The 19496-nt window shown below is 38.5% G+C and overlaps 1 long non-coding RNA gene across 1 annotated transcript in view; it reads right to left on the bottom strand.

The window, feature by feature from the left end:
* Window positions 1–1212: 1212 nt before the first annotated feature.
* Window positions 1213–19496, bottom strand: part of LOC144236866 (uncharacterized) — a 39615-nt gene continuing 21331 nt past the window's right edge. Inside the window, exon 2 of the long non-coding RNA XR_013336669.1 lies at window positions 1213–1538. This is a non-coding gene — a long non-coding RNA (uncharacterized LOC144236866). The remainder of the gene's footprint in view (window positions 1539–19496) is intronic.

Below are 19496 nucleotides of genomic sequence, written 5' to 3'. Positions count from 1 at the left end.
CACAGATGAATCCAGGAGCTCAAGCTATCCAGTCACACTCTCTGTCACTGCTGCCTGTCTCCAGCTCAAGCTTCCCTACTGTGACAGGTTCTCTTTCCATACTGTAGGGAAGGTTTTTACTGACATTTCTAGTCATGTGGAGGGAGGAAGGGGAAGGAGTAAAATGGAACATTGCAAACGACAGTGCCCCAAGGGTCCTGGGAAGTGGTGTAGGAGTTCCCCAATAGAAGGGAATTTAATTCAGAATATGTTAAACATTCCCTTGTAGGATGGCATGGATCTTCATGACTAAAAAAAAAAAAAAAAAAAAAAAAAAAAAAATCATTAGAAACAGTTTCCAGATTCCCCATCCTGGTCTCTTGCTCACTTGGGCTCTGCTGCTATGTTCAGTCTAGTCTTGAACATACCATCATGTTCAGTCACACCTTCCCCTGTCCCAGAAATACAAAAGCATTCAGTCAAACTTGCTATGTGTCTGGCTTCCAGCTCTCCTGGATAAGCGTAGAATAAAAAGTAAAGATATTTAGGGCACCTAAGTGTTCAACAATATAGATGATGAGTCTAAGAAGGAGAAAAACTGGATAAGTTATCTTATCTAAGGTCGCAGCATGCAAAAGTGACAGAATTTGAGCTCAGGTTTTATATCTCCAAACTTTATGCTCTGTCCAAAGTGCAACGCTGAATAGGTAGTATTAATAATAGAAATGGGGCACCTGGCTGGCTCAGTTGGAAGAGCATGTGGCTCTTACTCTTGGTGTCATGAGTTCAGACTCCATGTTGGGTGTAGATATTACTAAAATAAATAAATAAACTTTAAATAAAAATTATCCTTATTACAATAAAAATTGCTATTGTTTATTGAATTCTTCCTATGTTCCAGGCAGCGTTTTATAAACATTATCTCACTAACTCTCATAACTGGCTATGAAGAAGGCATCATTCCCATTTTACAGATGGAACTGTAAAGCTCAGAGAAGAACTGAAGCTCAGAAAGGTAATTATCCTGATTACATAGCTCCTAAGTGGTAGAGCCAGGACTTAAAACCAAGTATATCCAAAAATAGGTTTATTTCAGAAGAACAAAAACTTAATAAATTAGCAAATAAATAACATCAAGGCTACTTCCAGGGGAAAAATAAAGTATCTAATTTTTGAAGATCATAACTAATGAATTAAAGTAGACTTACTCATTTTAAAACACAGACCTTAAAATATAATCATTCAAACACAATAGCTTTATTTCTCTCTAACATGGTTCATAGGAGTATTCCAGCTTGGAAGGGTTCAGCTCCATGACCTCCAAGTCATTCAGGGACTTGGCAGGACAGAGTTTCTGCCATCTTAAACATGTCACCATCCTGGCTCCTGAGGAGGAGGGAAGGCATACAATGACTAGTCCCTTGAAAGCGTAGTCCAGAAGGGCACAACTTGCTTCTGTTGCATTCCAGCATCAAGAGCTCAGTCACATGAGACACTCCGCAGCAAAGGACACTGGACAATGTGGCTGTGGCTGGACAAGCACTGCCCAGTTACAGCTGCTGTAGAGGAAAGGAAGAACAGATTTTGGTGGCAGAGCTATTGGTAGCTCAACAATCTAGTAGACTTAGACATTAACATAGAGACCTATTTATCATAAAACTTATGAAACCTGTGGTGCCTGGATGGATCAGTTGGCTGAGTGTCCAACTTCGGCTCAGGTCATGATCTCACAGTTCATGAGTTCAAGCCCTGCATCGAGCTCTGTGCAGACAACTCACAGCCTGGAGCCTGCTTTGGATTCTGTGTCTCCCTCTCTCTCTGCCCCTCCTCCACTCGCACTCTGTCTCTGTCTTTCTCTCTCAAAAATAAATAAATATTAAAAAGCTTTTTTTAAAAACCTATGAAACTTAACTTCTAGGCTTCTCACTTGCATGGCCTCTTTCAAGGCCCTGTCAGGGGCCTGTATTACTTAGCAATTTCTGGATAACAAATTACTCCCAAAACTTATCACCTTAAAACAATAATAACCTTATTATCTCACATAATTCTTGAGAGTCTGAAATCTGGGAGCAGCTTCTCTGAGTGGCTCTGGCTCACAATATTAAGCTGTCAGCCAAAAATGCAGTTATTTAAAGGCTTGACCAGAGCTGGAGGATCCATTTCTGAAATGGGAATCACATAGCTAGAGGCTTCAGTTTGTCACTACATGGTCTCATCCACAGGGTTATCTGATGGTTCTCATGACTTGGTAGCTGAGTTCCCCCAGAGTGAATGATCTGAGAGACAGGGGTAAAAGTCATAATGCCTTTCTAACTTAGCCTCCAAACTGACATCACTGCTACCAGATTCTGTTGGTCTCACAGACCAACCCCAATGCAGTATGCAAGAGGAGGTACACCAGGGTATGAACACCAGGAGACAGGGATGAGAGGGGGGAAAATCTTCATATATGAGGCTGTGTATCAACAGCCTCTACCAATGTGTTCACATGTTTTTTGTAGCATTGGCAAAGGATTTTTTTTTTATGTTTTTCTCTTTTTTTTTAATGTTTATTTATTTTTGAGAGAGAGAGAGAGAGCAAGCAGGGGAGGGTGGAGAAGAGGGATAGAAGATCCAAAGTGTGCTCCACGCTGACAGCAGAGAGCCCAATGCAAGGCTTGAACTCATGAACCATGAGATCATGACCTGAGCTCAAGTCGGATGCTTAAATGTAAACTGAGCCACACAGGCTCCTCTGTTCTTTTTCTTAATGAGTCCTCCCCAATTGTATAAGCTTATGGCACCACAAAACACGAATCCTTTTTTTATATGACCTTGCTTGACAATTATTTAAAATTGTTAGAATTATTTTTAGAACATGGTGATTTTATTCCACAAACCAAAATTGTAATAACTTAAATTCTGAAGGGATGAAGTACCTTTTCAAGTGTGTTGTTTCCATTGCTGTTAATATTACATAGTTTGTACATTGCTGATTTGTTATTAATGCCAGACAAGAAGTTAGAAGATCTGGATGTCAATCCAGATTCTACCTCTAACAAACTAAGTGATCTTCCTTCATATGATGCAGCCTGCTCTCTGAACTGACTTTGTCACTACAATAAGCTAGCTGTTGCATTAACTAATCTGTACAGGTGCTTTCAGCCAGTTCTTTAAAAGTCTATGATTAAGTGATACGTCTCTCTATGTTACAAATTTCTCATCCATAAAATGGGAATAGCAGTATCTGCTTCACAGAGGTATAGTGATGATTAAATGAGGTAGCCTCCATAAAGTATCCCAAATATGCCTCGCAAGAAGTGCATATTCAGTATATATTAGCCATTCTCATTATCTTATGCCTGAAAACTAACCAACCTCAGGAAGCCTATTTTGAATAACTTTGTAGTATCACAGTAACTTGTTATGTCAGTTTTCATCTCAGATCATTGTGTAAATTTTTATAAGTGAGTGAAAGATAATAGGAAGTAATATCAAGGTTGCAGAACAATGGGGAACTCTCATACATTTATTGATAGGAGTATAAGCTGGTATAATGACTTTGGTAAAACATTTAGTAATATGTCCACTTAAGCTAAACTTATACATATATTATGACCCAGCAAATCCTCCTCTGGCTAAACTCAATATATTATTGGTGCTATGTCCACCAAAAGTTATTCATGAGAATATTCATCATAGCTTTATTGATAATATTCAAACTTGAAACAACCCAAATGTCTTCCAGCAGAATGGAAAAGTAAAACATATTCATACAATAGAATGAAAATAACAATGAACAGAACAAATCTCACCAATATGATATTGAATAAAAGAAGTTAAATACATAAAAATGCATCCTTCATGATCCCATCACATGAATCACGCAAGCAAAACTGTGGTGATGGAGGTGAAAAGAATGATTATCTTTGAAAAAATACTGATTAGAAGAGAGGGTAAGGAAGCCTTCTGGTGTGCTGGAAATATTCTACATATTGATCTGAGTAGTGGTTTCAGAGGTGTGTAAATGTGTAAAAAAAAAATCAAGCTTTAGATTTAAGATTTGTACATCTTTTTATACGTTGTACCTCAGTGAAACATTTTTTAAGTTGGTAATGGTATAAAGAAATCCATTGCAGACATCGTTGTAGGAGAAGAGGCTTGGCCATGATTTAGATATATGCAATTTTGTTTCATTTTAGCTAAATTTTTGACAATTATAGTTATAGGAAGTAATTAATGAACAATTAATTATTACTCTCCTATCATACACTACCTGATTAATTGTGTCAATTTTTCACTCATTTCACGTTTAAGTGTCAGATGCTCTGCTAGGTGATGGGATCATTAACACTGAACAAGATAGATACAGCTCATGTCTCCACAGAGCTGGTGTATCAGCAAGACAGAAAAGTAAATCAGAAGTTACAATTGTGGAGTGAGAGTGGAGTGCTCACGGATACACACAAGGAGAACATTTCCCCAAAGCCATTGTCTGGGAAAATGAGAGGGGCTGATTTTCTTGAGTTTTGGAAACCAGCAGGCTCAAAGACAGGAGTTTTAGAGGTTTGTAGCTGTACTGGGATGATGCCCTGAGGGTGCTGCCCTGCTAATAGAGAGAAGGCAGGCAAGCAACCCCAGGGCAGACGATGCAATCTAAGGATTGCCTAAGGTCCATAGAGAGACTGTTCGTTCTTCTTAAAGCACATCTGTGAGAGGTGGTGTTTGCAGAGATGCCTCTCTGGGAAAAAAGAGCCAGTGGGTGCCATTTCCTTCCCCTGCCTTTCTTTCTTTTTTTTTTAGTGTTCTTTTTTTAAAAAAGTTTTTTAATGTTTTATTTATTTCTGGAAGAGAGAGAGAGAAAGAGAGAAAGAGAGATAGTGTGTGAGCAGGGGAGGGTCAGAGAGAGGGAGACACAAAATCTGAAACAGGCTCCAAGCTCTGAGCTGTCAGCACAGAGCCCGATGCAAGACTCCAAACCCACAAACCGTGAGATCATGTCCTGAGCCGAAGTCAGATGCTTAACCAACTGAGCCACCCAGGTGCCCCCTTTCCCTGCCTTTCAGCATAGGTGCAGGGACACCTGCTAAGGGCAGCTAACCTGGATACTGGCTGTTTAGCCCACATTCCTGAACTCTGGTGTGACTGTCATTCTCCATCAAGCCTGCATCCATCCCAGCATGCAAGACCATCCCCTAGAAGACCAGCACAGGCCACAGCAGGTCCCTAAAGTTTGGAGTTTTAAAAGTCAGCAGGCCTGGCTGGGACAGAGCATAAAGTGCACTGTCCTGCTCCAGGCAGGCAAGTAACCTGGAGACAGACAGTGTGAAATCAGCGATCTGAAAACTCCTGGGACACATAAGGAGAAATTATTTGCTCTTTTGGGAGGGATTCTCTGAAAGTAGCAAGCACAGAGACCCCTCTCAGGAGACAATGAAATGCTGGTACCATTTCTCTCTCTTGCCCCTCAGCTTCTGTAAACAGCACAGTGCCAACACTGGGTGTCTAACCTGTGTTACCTATACCAAGTCCCACCCCCTTGAACTCTGCTGGTACTCCTTTTCTCAGGCAGTTCCTAAGGCCCAGAATAGTGAGTCTCTCCCACAGAAGACCAGCACAAACGCCCCCCATACACACCACATTGATCCACCAGAGAGTTCTGCAAGGCTTCAGTTCTAGTGGAAGTAGCATCAAGTCTTTCATTTAACTAGGTGTGCACACCTACTTAAAACTCACTACATTCTGGCTAAGGACCAAACACTGCCCACTGCAGGCAAGGAAAGCTTCTATAGACAACCGACCTGAGGGACAGAATAGCCAAACACAGAAACAAAGTGCATGCAACACACACCAGAGACCCTTCCTGAAGTGCCAGCCTTGGACACTATATGATCTCTTCTTTATAAAGCCATTACTGTCGGGAGCAGGAAACATGACAGGCTTTTCTAACATACAGAGGAAGACAAAGACTTGGACAAAATGTCAAGATGGAGGAATTCAGCCCAAAAGAAAGAACAAGAAAAGCTCATGGCCAGAGATCTACTCAAAACAGATATAAGTAATATGCCTGGTGAAGAATTTACGGCAACAATCATAAGGATACTCTCTGGAATTGAGAAAAGCATGGAAAACATCAAGAAGACCCTTACCACAGAGATAAAAGTTAAAAAAACAAGCAGTCAGAAATGAAAAATACAATAACTGAGATTCAAAACCAACCAGATATAATGACCACAAGGATGGAAGAAGCAGAGGAATGAATAAATAATATAGACGAAATAATAGTGGAAAATGATGAAGCTGAACAAAAGAGAGAAAGAAGAATTATGGATCACAAGAATAGACTTAGGGAACTCAGTGACTTCATCAAATATAATAGCATTCATATCATAGGAGTCCAAGAAGAAGAAGAAAGAGAAAAGGGGGCAGAGTTTTATGAGGAAATAATAGGTGAAAACTTCTGGGGAAGGGAATGACATCCAAATCCAGGAGGCAGAGAGAACTCCCATCAAAATCAACAAAAGCAAGCCAACACCAAGTCATTTTATAGTTAAATTTCCAAAACATAGTGACAAAAAAATACTAAAAGCAGCAAGACAAAAGAAGTCCCTAACTTACAAGGGAATACCCATAAAGCTAGCTGCAGATCTCTCTACAGAAACTTTGCAAGCCAGAAGGAAATGGCATGATATATTCAGTGTGCTGAATGGGAAAAATCTGCAGCCAAGAATATTCTATCCAGCAAAGCTATCTTTCAGAATAGATGGAAAGATAAAGAGTTTCCCAGACAAACAAAAGCTAAAGGACTTCATGACCACTAAAACAGCCCTGCAAAAAAACATTAAAGGGGAGTGATTGAGTGAGAAAGAAAGAACAAAAGTAACAAACTAGAAAGGAACAGAAAAAATCTCCAGAAACAAGTCATAAATGGCACAAATACATACCTATCATTACTTACTCTGAATGTGAGTGGATTAAATGCTCCAATCAAAAGACATAGGGTGTCAGAATAGATTAAAAAAAAAAAGACCCATCTAATCTGCTGCCTACAAAAGACTCATTTTAGACCTAAAGACACCTACAGATTGAAAGTGAGGGGATGGAGAAACATCTATCATGCAAATGGATGTGAAAAGAACAACAATACTTGTATCAGACAAAATAGACTTTAAAACAAAGACTATGACAAGACACCTGGGTGGTTCAGTCAGATGAACATTCAACTTGATTTTAGCTCAGGTCATGATCCCAGGGTCATGGGATCAAGCCCTGTCTTAGGCTCTGGACTGAGCATGGAGCCTGTTTGGGATTCTCATTCCCTCCCCCCCCCGCCCCTTTCCTCCACCTGCACTCTCTTTTTCTAAAATAACTAAATAAGTAAATAAATAAACAAAAACTATAATAAGAGACAAAGAAAGACACTATATAATAATAAAGGGGACAATCCAACAAGAATATCTAACAATTGTAAATATTTTTGCACCCAACATATAAAGCACCAAAATACATCAAACATAAAGGAAGTAATTGATAATATTATAATAATAGTAGGGGGCTTTAACACCCCGCTTACAGCAATAGACATCATCTGAGCAGAAAATCAACAAGGAAACCATGTCTTTGAGCGATACATTGGATCAGATGGACTTAACAAATACATTCAAAACATTTCATCCTAAAGCAGCAGAATACATATTCTTTTTGAGTGCACACGGAACATTCTCCATAACAGATCACATACTAGGTCACAATTGAGGCCTCAAGAAGTACAAAAAAATTCAGATCATACCATACATCTTTTTTAACCACAAGACTATGAAACTTGAAGTCAACCATAAGAAAAAATTTGGAAACACCACAAATACATGGAGGTTAAACAACATGCTACTAAAGAATGAATGGGGATGGGGCACCTGAGTGGCAGAGTTGGTTGAGCATCTGGTTTTTTATTTCAGCTCAAGTCATTATCTCATGGTTCGTGGGTTTGAGCCTCACATTGGTTTCCATGCCAGTAATGTGGAGCCTACTTGGGATTCTCCCTCTCTCTCTCTCTGTCCTTTCCCTATCCATGAGGGTGTGCTCTCTCCCTCTTGCTCTCTCTCTCTTTCAAAATTATTAAACTTAAAAAAAAAAAGGAATGGGTCAACCAAGAAATTAAAGAAGAAATCTAAAAAATATATGGAAGCAAATGAAAATGAAAGCAAAGAGCCCAAAATCTTTGGGATGCAGCAAAAGCAGTCATAAGAGGAAAGTTTACAGCAATACAGACCTATTTCAAGAAGCAAGAAAAATCTTGAATAAACAACCTAATCTCCCACCTAAAAGAGTCAGAAAAAGAACATTGAAGCCTAATGCCAGCAGAGAAGAAATAATAAGGATTAGAGCAGAAATAAGTGCTATGGAAACTTAAAATAAAATTAATTTAATTTAAAAAAACATAGTAGAACAGATCAAAGAAACCAGGCGTTTATTCTTCAAAAAAATTGATAGAACTGATAAACTCCTAGCCAGGCTTATCAAAAAGAAAAAAATAATCCAAATAAAATAACACATGAGAGAGGAAAAATAACCAACACCACAGAAATATAAACAATTATAAGAGAATATTATTAAAAATGATACGCCAACAAATTGGACAATCTGGAAGAAATAGATAAATTCCTAGAAACATATAAACTACCAAAACTGAAATAGGAAGAAATAGAAAACTTGAACTGACTGATAACCAGCCAAAAAATTGAATCAGTAATCAAAAATCTCCCAACAAACAAGTCTAGGGCCATATGGCTTCAGAGGGAAAACATACCAAATATTTAAAGAAGTTAATACCTATTGTTCTCAAACTGTTCCAAAAAAATGGAAGGAGAACTTCCAGATTCATTCTGTGAGGCCAGCATTACCCTGATTTCAAATGAGACAGAGACTCCACTAAAAAAGAGAACTACAGGCCAATATCTCTGATGAACATAGATGCAAAAATTCTCAACAAAATACTAGCAAATCAAATCCATCAGTGCATTAAAAGAATCATTCACCATGGTCAAGTGAGATTTATTCCTGGGCTGCAAGGGTGGTTCAATATTTGCAAATCAATGTGATATACTACATTAATAAAAGAAAGGGTAAGATCCATATGATCCTCTTAGTAGATTCAGAAAAAACTTTTGACAAAATACAACATCTATTTACAATTAAAAAAAAAAAGTAAGGAGAGAGGGAACATAACTCAACATCATAAAGGCCATATATGAAAAATCCACAGCTAATATCTTCCTCAATGGGAAAAACTGAGAGCTTTTCCTCTATGGGAAGGAACAAGACAGGGATATCCGTTCTCACGAGTTATTTAAAACAGTACTAGAAACCCTAGCATCAGTAATCAGACAGAAAAAAGAAATAAAAGCCATCCAAATTGGCAAGAATGAAGTCAAACCTTCACTATTTGCAAAAACATGATAATCTATATAGAAAACACAAAGACTCCATCAAAAAATTGCTAGAACTGATGCACACATTCAGTAAAGTCACAGGATACACAATCAACATGTAGAAATCTGTTGCATTTCTATACACCAATAAAAGCAGCAGAAAGAGAAATCAAGGAATCAGTCCCATTTACAATTGTACCAAAACCCATAAGACGCCTTGGGATAAACCCAACCAAAGAGATAAAATATCTGTACTCTGAAAACTATAAAACACTGATGAAAGAAATTGAAGCAGACACAAAGAAATGGAAAAACATCCCATGCTCATGGATTAGAAGAAGAAATATTGTTAAAATGTCCATACTTACCAAAGTAATCTACACACTTAATGCAATCCCTATCAAAATACCCCCAGTATTTTTCACAGAGCTAGAACAAACAATCCTAAAATTTGCATGGAACCACAAAAGACCCCTACTAGCCAAAGCAACCTTGAAAAAGAAAAGCAAAGTTGGAGGTATCAGAATCCCTGACTTCAAGTTATATTCAAAGTTGTAATGGGAGTGCCTGGCTAGCATGCGACTCTTGTCCTTGGAATTGTGAGTTCAAGTCCCACATTGGGTATACAGATAACTTAATAAAATCTTAAAAAAAAAACAAAAACCCACAAAGCTATAGTGATCAGGACAGTATGATACCTACACAAAAGCAGACACATAGATTAATGGAACAGAATAGAAAACCCAGAAATGAATCCACAGCTGTATGGTCAACTAATCTTCGACAAAGCAGGAAAGAATATCCAGTGGGAAAAAGACAGCCTCTTCAACAAAAGGTGTTGGAAAAAGTGGACAGCAACATGCAGAAGAATGAAACTGGACCACTTCTTACACCATACACAAAAAAAAATTACAAATAGATGAAAGACCTAAACATGAGACAGGAAACCATCAAAACCATCTCTAGAGGAGAACACAGGCAGTAACCTCTTTGCCATTGGTTGTAGCAACTTATTACTAGATATGTCTCCAGAGGCAAAGGAAACAATAGTAGAAATAAACTATTGGGACTTCATCAAAATAAAAAGCTTCTGCACAGGGAAGGAAACAATCAACAAAGCTAAAAGGCAACTTACAGAATGGAGGAAGATATTTGTAAATGATAGATCTGATAAAGGGTTAGTATCCAAAATATATAAAGATCTTATAAACCTGAACACCCTTACAAACCCAAATAATCCAGTTTAAAAATGGACAGAAGACATGAATAAGCATTTTTCCAAAGAAGACATACACCTGCCTAATAGACACATGAGAAGATGCTCAACATCAGAGAAATACAAATCAAAACTACAATGAGATATCACTTCACACCAGTCAGAATGGCTAAAATTAACAACACAGGAAGTAACAGGTTGTGGCAAGGATGCAGAGAAAGGGGAACCCTCTTTCACTATTGTTGGGAATGCAAACTAGTGTAGCCACTCTAGAAAACAGTATGGAGGTTCATCAAAAATTTAAAAGTAGAATCAACATATGATCCAGCCATTGCACTATGGGGCATTTGCCCAAAGGACACATAAATATATATTAAAAGAGGTACATGCACCTCAATGTTTATAGCAGTATTATCTGCAACAGCCAAATTATGGAAAGAGCCCAATTGTCCATCAGCTGATGAATGGATAAACAAGATGTGATATTTATATATACGTATATATGTACATATATATATAATGGAATATTTGCTATCAAAAAGAATGAAATCTTGCCATTTGCAATGATGTGGATGTTTGTGAGAGTATTATGCTGAGTGAAATAAGTGAGAGAAAGACAAATACCATATGATTTCATATATATGTCAAATTTAAGAAACAAGACAGATGACCAAAGGGGAGAAGATAGAAAGGCAAACCAGGAAACAAACTCTTAACTATAGAGAACAAACTGAGGGTTGCTGGAGGGGAAGTGGGATGGATTAAATTAGTGATGCATATTAAGGAGGGCCTTAACAACCTTCCTTGTGTTGTGATGAGCACTGGGTGTTGTATGTAAGTGTTGAATCACTAAATTCCACACCTGAAACTAATATTACACTATATGTTAACTAACTAGAGTTTAAATAAAAACTTGAAAAAAAAATCCTAGGCATGTTCTGGGATATGAATACATGTCAGCCATCTACTGAGCTGAGGCCAAGAATGGATTTGGGGCTCTAAATACATTTGAATAGATATTAAGTTGTTCCTTCTGTTTTTATCTCTACCTTCACATCCATTTTCAGAAATATTACTACTTTTTTTAAGTTTGTTTATTTTGAGAGAGAGCACAGGGGAGCAGGCAGAGAGAGAGGGAGAGAGAATCCCAAGCAGGATCCATGGTATCAGTACAGAGCTAGACACAGGGCTTGGTCTCACAAACCATGAGACCATGACCTGAGCTGAAATCAAGAGTTGGATGCTCAACCAATTAAGCCATCCAGGCACTTACAGAAATATTACAAATTCTTTTTTTTTAATGATTTTATTTATTTCTGAGAGAGAGAGAGAGAGAGAGAGCAGGGGAGGGTCAGAGAGTGAGGGAGATACAGAATCTGAAACAGGCTCCAGGCTCTGAGCTGGCTGTCAGCACAGAGCCCAACGCAGGGCTCGAACCCCCGAACCGTGAGATCATGACCTGAGCCGAAGTTGGACGCTTAACCGACTGAGCCACCCAGGCACCCCGAAATATTACAAATTCTTAAAGGTTTGGGATCTTCTTTAGAAAAAGTTAACTCCTTCTCAGCTTTTCTTTTCATGCATTCAGGAACCACGCATGGTTAGGTGTAGGGTTTAGAGTTAGGGTGAGGGTGCCTGGTATCCTGCAGTTCAGAGACCTCTCCTAAGATGTCTCCTTAGATTTCTGCCGGGTAAGCATAGACCTGGCAGTCATCCACTAAGCTGAGGCAAGGAGGGGATTTATGGCTATATACTCTTTTTTTTTTAAAGTTACAATTGCATGTCACAAATATATTATGGGGAAGTAGAATACACTTCCCTGCTACTGGAGAACAACCCAGAAGGGAAAGACTTGCTAAAGAAACTAATATCTAAGCTGAAATTAGTTCCTTTAGAGCAGGGAGAGCATGCTGTTCCACAGGCCAAAGAGGGCATGACATATCTACCTGAGAGAAGTTCAGTATGTCTGGACATAAAGTATGCTGGAGAGGCAGCAAGAAATGCAATAAATGATACTAAAAATGCCAACCCATGGAGGACCCTGTGAGCCCTGTGAAAGGAGGAAAGATTTTTTTGTGCACAGGAAAAAGACATAACTTGACATGTTCTAGATGCATTAGTGTGTCTTCATTGTAAGGAATGAATTAGAGGGAAACAAGATTGGAGGAAGAGAGACAGGTTGGGAGGCCATTGCAGTAATTTAGCTGGAGATAATGGTAATCTAAAACTAAGGCAGTAGAGATGATTGAGAGACATTTGGGGAAGCAGAAATAGTGGGACTTGAAGATTGTTTGGCTAAGCAAAGAAGAGTGAAAAATGAAGGTTGACACCCAGTTGCTGGCTTAAGTCACCCTGTTGACAATAATGCCATGCATCAGGATAGGGAATATACGAAGGAGTATTTTTCTAGTTTTCTAGTTGGAGAGGTTTTGAGGAGTAAGCTAATGAGTTCTGTTTTGTCTGTCCTATATTGAAAGTGCTTGAAGAGAGTGAAATAGAGACATTCAGAGTGCAGTTGGTGCTTAAGAGACATAATTGTCTTGAAGACATAAATTTGGAAGTCAGGATTGTACAGATATTAACTAAAGCCATGAAGTAGAGAACATCTAAAATCATCCCTAAACAATATGTAGAGTAAAAAGATTGGCAGATTCAGATACAATACAGAGGAATACTCACCTTTAAATGAAAAGCAGAAGAGAAAGAAGGTCCCTCAAAGAATATTGAGGAGAAACAAAGAAAAAGGAAGGAAACCAGAAGATGTGTGTACAGAAGCTAAAGGAAGGGAGATTTTTTCCAAAAACAAAAGTGTTAGGTGGGCAACAGGGTCAAATACTGCCAAGAGATTATATCGGGGAAGTCTTAGTAATCTTAACAAGACTAGGAGCAGAGGAGATAGCTGCCAAATTTCAGTGGTTGAGGACTGAATGGGAGGTGAGGTGGTTACTGTGTCTGATTCTCAAGTACTCATTCCCTCTCCAAAACTGGAGAATCCAAACCCTTTGGTACTGACTAGTGTAGACACATTAGTGTCTCACTCACTGTGGGATTGTGGGTGATCGTCACCCATGCTCGGATGCTCAGTCTCAGGCTGTGGTGTTTAGCAGAAATCGGTGAATTTTCAGAACATTGGGAGGTTCCCACAACTGGCACTCATGTATTTTCTGTCACTTCAAAGCACTTATGGACACTCCTTTGTTTTTCCATACAAGAGTAAGCTTAGGAATGCTTTGCTTCATTCTAGATCAGGCTGCCTGCAAATATAGACCCTTTCCTCTGCTGCCTTATCGCCAATTACTTTAAATACAGTATATGACAAAAGTTTATTAATACTATACTGTAGTCAAAATCTGTGCAAGTGTATACAGTGGCCCGCATGCAGAAAAAGATTCCATTGAGACAATAGATAGCAGTGATTCTATCAGTGATAGTGAAAGTCATCCTACATAATAACCCTCCTCTCTCTTGTCTCCCTCACACTAGCCACAAAGGTTTTCAAAGGTTAAGTACAGGTTAATTTTTTCTTATATTTTGTATTTTATTATTTTGTATTATATTACAGTATTATAATCATTTTTATATGAATATTTTTGGGTTGTGGACTCATCTGAGTTTCCATTACTTATTTCTTATGGGGAAATTCATGTTGATATACAGGTGCTTTGGATTACAAGCATGTTTGGGAAATGAATTATGCTCGCAAACCGAAGTTTTACAGTACTAGTTTGAGACAGCATAGTACAATCTCACTAGTTTAAGTAGAAACAGATTTATTCCAGGGTATTGGTTAGTTTACAGGGTATCTCAGAAAGCCAAGAAACCAAGTTTGGTTGTTTGTGCTCATTGATAACAGAGCCAAGAGAGAAGCCCAATGACACCATGAAAACTTTCCAACAGAAAAGTTCTTGCTGTCACCACCTGATTCTTGATACCCATGAATCAGGATCTGGTCACTAGAATCTCTACAACAGCTGCAATAGAAAAAACAAAAGCCTCTACATCTATGCTTGCCAGAACTATGTGGCCTTTGCCTCGTGATGCTCACTTCTGCCTGCCAAGTCTGGCAGGGGTGCATCTGCCTGGCAGAAAACATGAGTAACCCTTGCAATACTTCACAGGAGCCCAGAAAGGCCTGCTGCAATGGATTGAAAGGGTGTAGAATGAGACAATTGGTAAGGTTTGCTGTTTGTCCCTTTGGTTATTCAGCATCTGTTCATCTTTCTCCTCTTAAAATCACACACCACAAACATATAAGTTCCTGAGTTTTTTCCATTTGTTTTGCCACTGAGCATGGTTGCCTTCATTGTGTGGTAGAAACCCTATCTTCCCTTTAAAATCTGTATCGAGCACTCCAGCCAACACACATAATCCACCTCGCCTTGTTCATGAAACATGAGAAATCCAAAAAAGACCAGGTGTCAGTCTCAACCTCTAGTTCACTGTAACCACTTTTGTGTTTTCCAGTGGACTCATTCTTTCCTTGGATAATAAGACTATTAGACCAGCAAAGTTGACAGTTGCCGGGATAGAGAAAAATTTTGAGAGTGGGTCATTAAGCTTATTAGTGGGAGGGATCACTCTTACTTCACATCCATTTTTCTGACCCTATGTATTGTGGCCATGAAAGATATATACGGAGTGCATTCTGACTGACAGCATTACAACCTCATGGCTGGTATCTTAATTGGGTCTTCCAAAGGACTGTCTACCTTTCTAAAGCCCACCCACTTTTGGGTGATGGGATACATGGTAAGATCAGTGACTCTCAAAAGCATTAGCCCAGTGCTTTACTTCATTCACCAATAAATAGATTCCCTAGTCAGAAACAATGGTTAATAAGATATCATGACCAAAAAATAAAAAAATAAAAATACCATGACAATGAATTAGGTACTTAATAGGACTTTAGATAAGGATGCAGGTAAAATTTTGGCATGGAGGGAAAGCAAACCTATGTTTATAGTAAATATGTGTTTGCAGTGAGAAAAATTTCTGCTCTATCCATGATGGAAAGAGGCCTATGTAGTCAAACTGCCACTAGGTGGTTGTTTGATATTCCAGAGCTGAAGACTAGATCAGGACCCAGCTGTTGGTCACTATGGCAGGTATGTTAGGCACTCAGGTGTTACAATAACCAAGTCAGCCCCGGGGAGGGGTGTGATGTTAATACTGAACCTGGGAATACTCCCCTTCCTTACCACCATCAAGACTTTTTAAATGAGCCTACTGAACAAACACTTAGATGCCTGGGAAAAGGCCAGTTTGGGAATATTCAGAGTATCCTTTGTAGTAGTCCTTGACAAGCATCCGTGGGACACAGTTATTCTCATAGTCTGGACAAATCTAAAGATGTCCATCTATGCATTTCTTTCCCCGTATCTCCTTGTTACAGCCTTTCAATCTGGTTTTTCCATGACCTGACTTAGTTTTTCCCATGAACCGGTATAGATCCACACCTCAGAACATCTTCTTCCAGACAAAATAGACCACAATACATTCCTTCCAAAACTTGCACAAGTGCATCTAAAAACCTTGATGATGATTTATTTTCTCCTGTGAAGAGGAGGCAAAGTCACCTGCTAAAAGTGAGGGAAGAGGGGCACCTGGGTGGCTCAGTCGGGTTAAGCATCCAATTTCAGCTCAGGTCATGATCTCACAGTTTGTGGGTTTGAGCCCTGTGTCAGGCTCTGTACTGACAGGTCAGAGCCTGGAGCCTGCTTCGGATTCTGTGTCTCCCTCTCTCTTTGCCCTTACCCTGCTTGCACTCTGTCTCTCTCTCTCAAAAATAAATAAGCATTAAAAAATTTTAAGATCTTCAGTTACAAAAAAAGTGAGGGAAGAAAAGTAACAGAGTCAGAGATTTGAGAAATTCAAAAGTTTTAAAATACCCACACATGAGAGAAAGAGAATTTGGAAAAATGATTTGGAGACAGTGTTAAAGATGTCAAATTACATGGTTATGCAATTTTTCTCCAGACGCAAAGCCACCACAATGGACAAATATAGCATGTTACTGCAGCCTCGAGACTATTCACTTACCTATGTTTAAAATTAATAACTAGTTCACAAAATTAATTTGCTGGTAATTCTAGCTAAAGTGGGGTTATTATTTAGATATTATATTTGTTAAGAGCATCTTTTATCCAAGATATGAGTAATATATTAAAAAAATAAGTATTATTTGGAATAATCATCTTTTAAAATCTATAAATCAACTGATAAACAATCGTTGCCTTTGGGAAGGGAAAGTAGGTAGCTGAAAGACAAGAGTAAAGGGAGATTTACTTTTCATTCCATATTCCTTGTAGCTTTTGAATTTTATATCTATACATAAAAATACCTATACAATCTTTTGATATGTCCAGACTCACTTGATAAAAGTATGTTTCTCTAAGAGTTCAGGCCTGTGCAGCTGTGGCCTTCTGCCTGGTAGGTCTACTCTATACCAAAGGGCACATAGAGATGATTTTTTAAGCCATTTCTAAGTATCAGCTAACCAGAAGGACATTATCCAAAATCGGTGTGATGGGAATATGAATTATTTATTTTTCCCTGTATTTTCTAAACTTTCTATAATGCACATGGTCAGGGAAAGAACTCATAAATATTTGCCATGTATCCACTCATTCATTTGTCCATGTATTCAACCAATTCTTAGCGAGGTGTGTGTGTGTTTTCTAAAAATCCTTATGTGATGTGTTCTAGGAAATATAGAGCTACAAAGAGAAAGCCTCTAGTTAATCACCTCAATCTTTTTTAATGGGGCATAGTATAAATAAGGAGTGATCCCCACCTTCCAGGTATTTGCAGTTAGATATATAGGAAAGTCCTCAATAGAACAGGATAATATAAACACTCTATGTAACAAACATTGTGCTATGGGAGTGAAGAAGAAACAATTCATCCTGGGCATATTAGGAAAGGTTTCACAGGAAAAAACAACAACAACACATATTTGAGCTAGGTTTTGAACAATGGTTAGAATTTTAGAGAAGAAAAAGCGATGGAAAATGCATTTCAGGTTGAGGAAACAGCTTGAGCAAAGGCATGAAAACATGAATATGTTTGGCAAATTGGAAAAATGGTCATCATCTAGTGAGATAAGAATACAGTGTGCATGGAAATACTTATGGGAGCAGGATGTTGAAAGGAACAGACAGTCATGTTGCCTGAGCCATGTGCTGGAAGACACTGAAAGTCTGCGAAAAGGAAGGAACAAGTTTCACTCATGTTTTAGGAAGACATTGTATTTAGGCAGTGCGATAACATAAAAATCATAGGATTTAAAGTTAAGCAGACCTAAATTTGAATCTTCTCTTGTACTCACTAACAGTGTCATCTGGGACAAGTTCCTTAACTTCTCTGTTCTCAATTTCATCATGTTAGAGGAGGGTTGATGAATGAAAGCCCTCAACACTTGCATGGCACACAGCAGAGGTTAAGTAAATTATAGGTATTATTATTTTTATGGCAGTGTGGACGGTGTATCAGCAAGGTAAGATATTGAATATATGGGCTAGTTCAGGGACTGAAATGTAATCTACAGGAGGTGATGAGGGCCCCAAATAAATAATGACTGTAGGAACAGCAATGGCAGAACATAAGATATCAGCATCTAGTGGGCAGAGGCCAACGATCCTACAATTTATAAGACAGCCATCAAAAACAAAGAATTATCTGGCCCAAAGGTCAGTAGTGTCAATGATGGAGAAACCCTATATTAATGGAAAGAGATCAAAAAACAAGTTGAATGAACTTCCACCAAAATTTTTAAAATTTGGGGCTCCTGGGTGGCTGTTGGTTAAACACCTAACTTCGGTTCAGGTCATGATCTCACGGATCATGTGTTCGCTGCTGTCCGTGCAGAGTCCACTTCAGATCCTCTGTCCCCCTTGCTCTCTGTCCCTTCCCCGCTTGTGCGCGTATGCGTGCGCACTCTCTCTCAAAAATAGAGATTTTAAAAAATGTTAATTATAAACCATTTAAAACATATTTAAAATATAATAGATACCCACATACTTACTACTAAAATTTAAGGGATATCATCACATGATTCATCCACATCAAGGAGAAGGAGGTGGAACCATGAGTCTAGATAATTCTTGAGAAACACTCTAGCCCTCTATAAGTGAGAAAGAATTGTATCTGATGGAGGAGTACTTAATAATCTTCAGGTAAAGGTCCTTTGTTCCTCCTTCATAGAGCTTTAAAATGGAAAGTTTCTGAAAGGAATAATTTGTTAAGAGTAACAGTTTTCTCTTTGGCTCATTAAGCAATTTAACGAATATCATTAAGATAGCATAATATCTAGAAAAGGAAGAAAAATTGGCAGTATGCTATGAAGAAAACTTTCAACAAATGAAGCGTGACATTTCATGGGGACTTTGTTTAAATGTGAACCGACAGAAGAACCCCATCTAGTATGACAAGACCCTCATAGCTCCATCAAAATGTGACATTGGGGAAGGATTCGGTTACAGCAGGAGCATGCCTCCAAGTCTGTATATCCCACTACGCATGTGATTTCTTCCCTAAAGTGGCACAAACATAAACGATAAAAGTAAAGCGACTCCTTCAGGCTTTTAGTGAACATAAACACTTGTGAGATAAGTACAGAAATATAGACAAGGGAGATCAGACAGACTTACATACCAGGAAAGGGGCTGGAACAATAGTGAGGCCAATTCAATTTCACACCATAGCAAATTTATAAGAACTACAGCAAATTCACAAGAGTCACTCTTGGGCAGGTAATACTACAAATATAAAATCTGCACATGCCAATGATCCATTGTGCAACTATTAAATTAGAGTACCTACCCTTCTATGGGTAGGCTCCCTTCTTTGATCCATGCCTACCTACCCAGTCAGATCTTATATTTACATATATGCAT

Source organism: Crocuta crocuta, unplaced genomic scaffold (assembly GCF_008692635.1).
Source record: "Crocuta crocuta isolate KB4526 unplaced genomic scaffold, BGI_CrCroc_1.0 scaffold226, whole genome shotgun sequence".
NCBI classification, from domain to species: Eukaryota; Metazoa; Chordata; class Mammalia; order Carnivora; family Hyaenidae; genus Crocuta; species Crocuta crocuta.
This window is presented reverse-complemented; position numbering and strand designations above follow the sequence as displayed.